Raw genomic sequence first — 6,000 nt, 5'->3', positions numbered from 1 at the left:
AAGGCCATGGAGGAAACTCTTTTGTGCAAGACGCCTATGCACCTGGCTTCTGCTGCGTAGTGACCGGGTGTCCAAGGCATCCGGCCAGGTCTCCTTCTCCACTCGGGTTTAGCCTCCCCTCCGAGTCTCCAGCTGCCTGGAGAGACGTTTCTAACTAGAGGTGGCTGGCCTGGACAGCGACACTCCCATCACCGCTGTTGGCCTAGAGTCCCCCGCTGCGGCCTTTCTCTCTTCCCCGCCCCTGGCCTGAGTCAGCCGCCCCAAGGCCGGCGAGGTCAAGCTCCTTTGGGGCGCCAGCGAAAAGACCATGGCAGAGGTGCTGCCACGCGAAACCTTCTGGGCAGGCACCAGCCAATCATCAAGAGACATACAGGAGCCCCAGCCAACCAGCGCCCGCCTTATTACTGAGTTCCGCCCGCTCGGGCCCTTCCTCCACATCGCCCTTCCCGATTATTGTAGTCGCGGGTGTGTTGCAGCCGCCTGTCGAACTGACCCGGGTCTGGGGACCGGCCCCTCTGGCGCGGTTCGGTTTCTCTTACTGCCTTCACTGAGGATGAGTGCCTGTGTGGCTCTGTGTGGACCCTGCGGAATCCACCGGCGCAGTTTCATCTAGCGACTGGTGAGGGAGGGCTTGGCGCTGCTTGACTGTGCGGAGCGGCTTCCCTTCAGTCTGGGGGCAGGGGGAGAGTATTCACCTTCCGGAGGGTGCGGGTGGCTGCGGACAGCTGCGCTGGGGGACCGTAGGGAGGGGACTCTGCGGCCCTGAGTCTGCCGGGCTTCGCGCGAGGCGGCGCGGAGAGGGCCGAGTGGCCAGGGTCCCTACCGCCCCCCTCAGCTAATGAATGGCCTGTCCCGGCGATGCGCTAAGCCCCTGTCCTGCGGGACACGCCCTCCAGCGACATTGCATTCCTAGTTGTGATAGTTGTGTGGTGTCACTTTCCTTCGAGTCTTGGATTTGAAGCCATTCCTAGGGGCGCTCATGTTCTTTATCCCCTTCCTGGAGTCACAAGTTTGAGTCCACTCTGCGGATACCGACTCTGTCGGGAAGCAGGTGGTGAACTCTGATAAGTGGACATTGACTGTTACGTAAAAAGGAACTAATTCTTTTTGGAGGGTGGTGGGGGGTGGTGAGAGAGACAGAGAAGACATGCCTTTTGTTTTTGTAACAGGCAGAGCTGTCTGACTCAAAGAGTTTTAGTTCAGCTGCGAATTAGGTAACACAGGCCGGCCTTGACTCCTATTTTCTAACGTAGTTCATAAAACTTGGCTGTGTTAGCCAGAGATTCATGTAGCACCTTTTAACTTATGGTCGAAGTAGGCCATTTGAAATTTATCAGAAAAGGATGTGACTTTTATGAGTAGTAGTGTTTCAGTGCCCATAAAGTGGTGTAAATTCACAGACTTGCCAGCCCCCTCTTGATCATTTCTGTTTTTGTATTTTGAATTCCTTAACTTTTATTTGTTTTAGAAATTGAAGCAAGGTAGATGAGGACGGAACTGATTTCTAAAAATAATTACATTTGCAAATATTTGCAGAAACTTTTAGTCGAACCAGAGTTTACTTCAAGAAATTTTTTAGGCCGGGTGCGGTGGCTCATGCCTGTAATCTCAGCTACTTGGGACGCTGAAGCGAGAATTGCTTGAACCCGGGAGGTGGAGGTTGCAGTGAGTGGAGATCGTGCCACTGCACTCCATCCTGGGCGACAGAGTGTGACTCCGCCCCTCCCCAAAAGAAAAGATGCCTGTAATGCCAGCAGTCTGGGAGGCCAAGGCGGGCAGATCACTTGAGGTCAGGAGTTCGAGGCCAACATGGTGAAACCCCCTCTCCACCAAAAATACAAAAAAATTAGCCAGGCATGGTGGTGTGTGCCTGTAATCCCAGCTACTTGGGAGGCTGAGGCAGAATTCCTTGAATCTTAAGCTTTCGAGTCGCCAGCTGCCCTACCAAACTGCTTTTGAATTCAATTATTTTGAATTGAATTCCATGGTACTTTTTTCTACTACATTATACTACTTTCATTAAAAGTTTTCTAACTGCCTTTTGGAAGAGCAGTTTGGTGGTGTAGAATAGGTAGGATCAAGAGCACTTTTCTGTTGGTATTATTTTAGGTAGGCTTTTAAAATTTTCACATGAATTTCCTCATCAGAAAATGAAAGTGATCACATTTACAGGGGGCAATGATAAGACTGAAATAAGGATTATATTTATGTAGAGCACTATGTATAATGTATAAAACAAAATTTCACCTATAAGTTTTGTGTTTGTTCTGTTGTTTAGTTTTGTTTTGCATTACTCACTTCCAAAGTATTGACCCCTTACTCTTCTTTCTAGTTTCCCTATCTGTTATCCAAGCAAGAAACCTGGGAATTACTACCACATCTTGTCTTTGGATTGCCAGCCTTTTTTTTTTTTTTTTTTTAATCTCTAAGGAAAGGCACATAAGGCTGTCCAAAATCTGGTCTATCCTTGGGTGTATATTAGGCCTCACTTCTGTCTTCTGAATTATTTAGAAATTTTGGAATGGACCAAGATGATTCTAGTTCTTTTATATTTACTATCCCTCTGCTTCAAATATGCTCTCACCCACAATTTATCAGGCCATCGCATATGGTACCCTTTTTTTTTTTTTCCCCCAGAGAGAGTGTCGCTCAGTTGCTCAGGCTGGAGTGCAGTTGCATGATCTTGGTTCTCTGCAGGCTTGACTGACCAATTTTAAGTGATCCTCCCACCTCAGCCTCCAGAGTAGCAGGGATTACAGGGACGTACCACTACGCCTAATTTTTGTAATTTTTTTGTAGAGACGGGTTTCACCATGTTGCCCAAGCTGATTTCAAAGTACTGGGCTCAAGTGATTTGCCTGCCTCAGCCTCCCAAAGTGTTGGGACTACAGGCATGAGCCACTGTGCCTGGCCGGTACTCATCTTTTAAGTCTTAGTTTATACATAGTTTATATGTCTCCTGTAGAAAGTCTTCCCTGGACTCCTCTTCTGCACTCCTCATTCCAGTGTGTCACTTGTTTTATCTTGACCATAGGTTTATAATCATGATATGTTTTAGTTACTTGCCTAAATAAAATTCCTCTCTTGAGAGCTTGTTTGGAAGTTCTAGCAGGGGAGCGCAGCTACTCGTATACCCTTGACTGAAGACTGGCCCTCCTCTAGCGGGGATGGTCGTCCTTTTGGACCGTATAAAATTACTCTCTTATACCAAACTGTGACCCTTTGATAATAGGAACTGTGTAATAGATCATAAGTTTTGTTCAGTTAGTGCATATGTTAAACTAGCTATGCATCCACCTGAGTATTATCCATGAACCTGTATTTTATGTTATCTAAAATATTTAGGTCCTAATTACTTTTGTATTCCCAATGCCTTGTGACCTACTGTGGACTTGCCGAAGAAGACAGTGTAGCGTAGCAGAAATAGCACGGACCTCATCGTTAAACAGATCTGTATTTGAAGTCTGACTCCCTCTTTTCCTGGTGGTATGATTTGGGTAGTTTACTTGACTGGTCTGATGTAAAGCATTCCATATGTATTAGGTGTTTAAATGCTTATTTCCTTTGTTTTCTTCCCCCTTCAATAAGCAGTTTTTGAATGCGTAGATAAGAAGTACAATCAATAGACATTGGAAATATGGGCCTGGAATTTAGGACAAATATGTGAGCAAGAGACAGATTTGGGGATTTATAATCATGTGTATGGTAGAGTTAAAAGCATGAAAAGGATTGAAACTATCAGGGAGAATATGAAGTAGAAGACTGAGGATCATTTGAGAGAAGCCAGTATTTGAAGGCCAGGGAAAGGGATAATGCCCTGGGAAGAAGTGGTTAAGAGAGAGAGAGAGACCATGCTTAAATGCGTCTGTGACTTCCTGCCCTTCCAGTATCTCTTTTAGACTCCTTAAGGGAAGGAGGTTTTAAAGACATAAAAGCACGGAAAGCAAGTAAGATAAGAATTGAAAATATCCAAAAGTGTTTGGTAATTTGGAGGTCATTAGTAACTTTAGCAATAATGGTTTCTTTGGAGAAGCGGTAACAGTGATAATGAAGCTCAAACATGAATTTTGGAATTAAAATGTATTACCTTTTTGTGACTGAAGAAACAATAGTAATGAAAACTATCATTTGTTGAATGCATATTTAGTGCCAGGTACCACGTTACGTAGTTTCATTTATCATTATAATAACCCTGTGAAATCGGTGAATTGTCTCTATTTTCAGATGAAGAAACAACTTGGAGAGATTATGTAATTTTTTAGTTATATAACTGATAACAGCTGACATTGCTATATTTGAATCTATATATGTAAAACTCTAAGAAATCCTAGCTCTTAATCGTTTCCATGTTTATGTTCATAGTATTCTGTAGTTGCTGCTTTCTCTGTATGATAGTATGGAATAACTTTTTAACATTCTTGTTTTCCCTTTTAAATGTTTAAATTATATATACTAGTGAATTAGGCAATTCTTTTCTGTTGCATCTTAATTCTTTAATGTAAGGTTTGAGGGATTCACCAATAAGTAGTTCCTTCCAGGTATTATGCATACACGGAAAATACAAAGATGGTGGGATTTTAGAGCTTTAAAAGAGTGAAATTAACTGGATGAACTGTTTTGCCACATGAATAAATAGTACCTACTTATCCAAGGACACATTCTAAAACCCCCAGTGGATAACTGAAACTGCAGAGAGTACTGAACCCTCTATATGCTATGTTTTTACAATTTTATAACCAAGAAAGCTACTCAGTGATTATCGAGTTGGTAGCATGTACAGTATGGCAATGCTGGACAAATGGATGATTCATGTCTCAGGCGAGGTGGAGTGGTTTGGAGTGGGACACTATGAGACTTCATCATACTGCTCAGAATGTTATGCAATTTAAATCATAAATTGTTTATTTCTAAAGTTTTCATTTAATATTTTTGGACTGTGGTTGATTGTGGGTAATAGAAATTGTAGAAAACAAATAGATAATGGGGAACTACTGTATCATGCTTTCCATTTTTAACCTTTTAAACTACTTGAGGATTAGTACCTTTTTTTCCTCTTTGCTACCAAATACTTTTTTGTTTGTTTGTGTTTTTTTTGAGATAGAAGTCTTGCTCTGTCATCCAGGCTGGAGTGCAGTGGTGTGATCTTGGCTCACTGCAAGCTCCGCCTCCTGGGTTCACATCATCCTCCTGCCTCAGCCTCCCCAGTAGCTGGGATTACAGGTGCCCGCCACCATGCAGGGCTAATTTTTTTTTTTTTTTTTGTATTTTTAGTAGAGATGGGGTTTCACCGTGTTAGCCAGGATGGTCTCGATCTCCTGACCTCATGATCCACCCACCTCGGCCTCCCAAAGTGCTAGGATTACAGGCGTAAGCCACTGCGCCCGGCTCACTTTTTTTTTTTTTTTTTTTCTGAGACAGAGGCTTCAAAAAAAAAAAAAAAGAGACAGAGGCTTGCTTTGTCCCCAGGCTGGAGTGCAGTGGCGGGATCTTGGCTCACTGCAGTCTCCACCTCCTGGGTTCAAGCGTTTCTCCTGCCTCAGCCTCCCAAGTAGCTGGGATTACAGGCGTGTGCCACCATTCCCAGATAATTTTTGTATTTTTAGTAGAGATGAGGTTTCACCATGCTGGCCAGGATTGTCTTGATCTCTTGACCTCATGGTCCGCCCACCCCGGCCTCCCAAAGTGCTGGGATTACAGGCGTAAGCCACCGTGCCTGACCTCAAAACACATTTTTATTTGGTTCCATTTTTTTGTTGTTGTTCAAATCAACATTTTAAGGGGGGGATGATTTTTATGAGTACTATATCAAATTACAGAATGTATAGATTAGTAGAAACAGATCTGGAGCTATTAAGTTGGTGCAAAAGTAATTGCGAGTTTTGCCATTAAAAATAATTGCCATTACTTTTAGAGGGTTGGTTGTTGTGTTGGTGGTGTTGATATAGTTTTAGGGGGTATAGGTTTGGGATCGGACTTTTAAATGTAATTGCCATTAATTTT

The 6,000-nt window shown here is 43.5% G+C and overlaps 1 protein-coding gene across 1 annotated transcript in view; it reads left to right on the top strand.

Moving 5' to 3' along the window:
- The first annotated feature begins 426 nt into the window (after positions 1-426).
- The window catches only part of IBTK (inhibitor of Bruton agammaglobulinemia tyrosine kinase), a 77,809-nt gene continuing 72,235 nt past the window's right edge, over positions 427-6,000 (top strand). The window contains exon 1 of the mRNA XM_011950287.1: positions 427-619. The gene's annotated coding sequence lies outside the window, so the exon portion shown is untranslated. The remainder of the gene's footprint in view (positions 620-6,000) is intronic.

The sequence above is a fragment of the Colobus angolensis genome, unplaced genomic scaffold, assembly GCF_000951035.1.
Source record: "Colobus angolensis palliatus isolate OR3802 unplaced genomic scaffold, Cang.pa_1.0 Scaffold304, whole genome shotgun sequence".
NCBI classification, from domain to species: Eukaryota; Metazoa; Chordata; class Mammalia; order Primates; family Cercopithecidae; genus Colobus; species Colobus angolensis.
The sequence above is the reverse complement of the archived record's forward strand: the minus strand, read 5'-3'. Positions and strand labels throughout refer to the sequence as shown.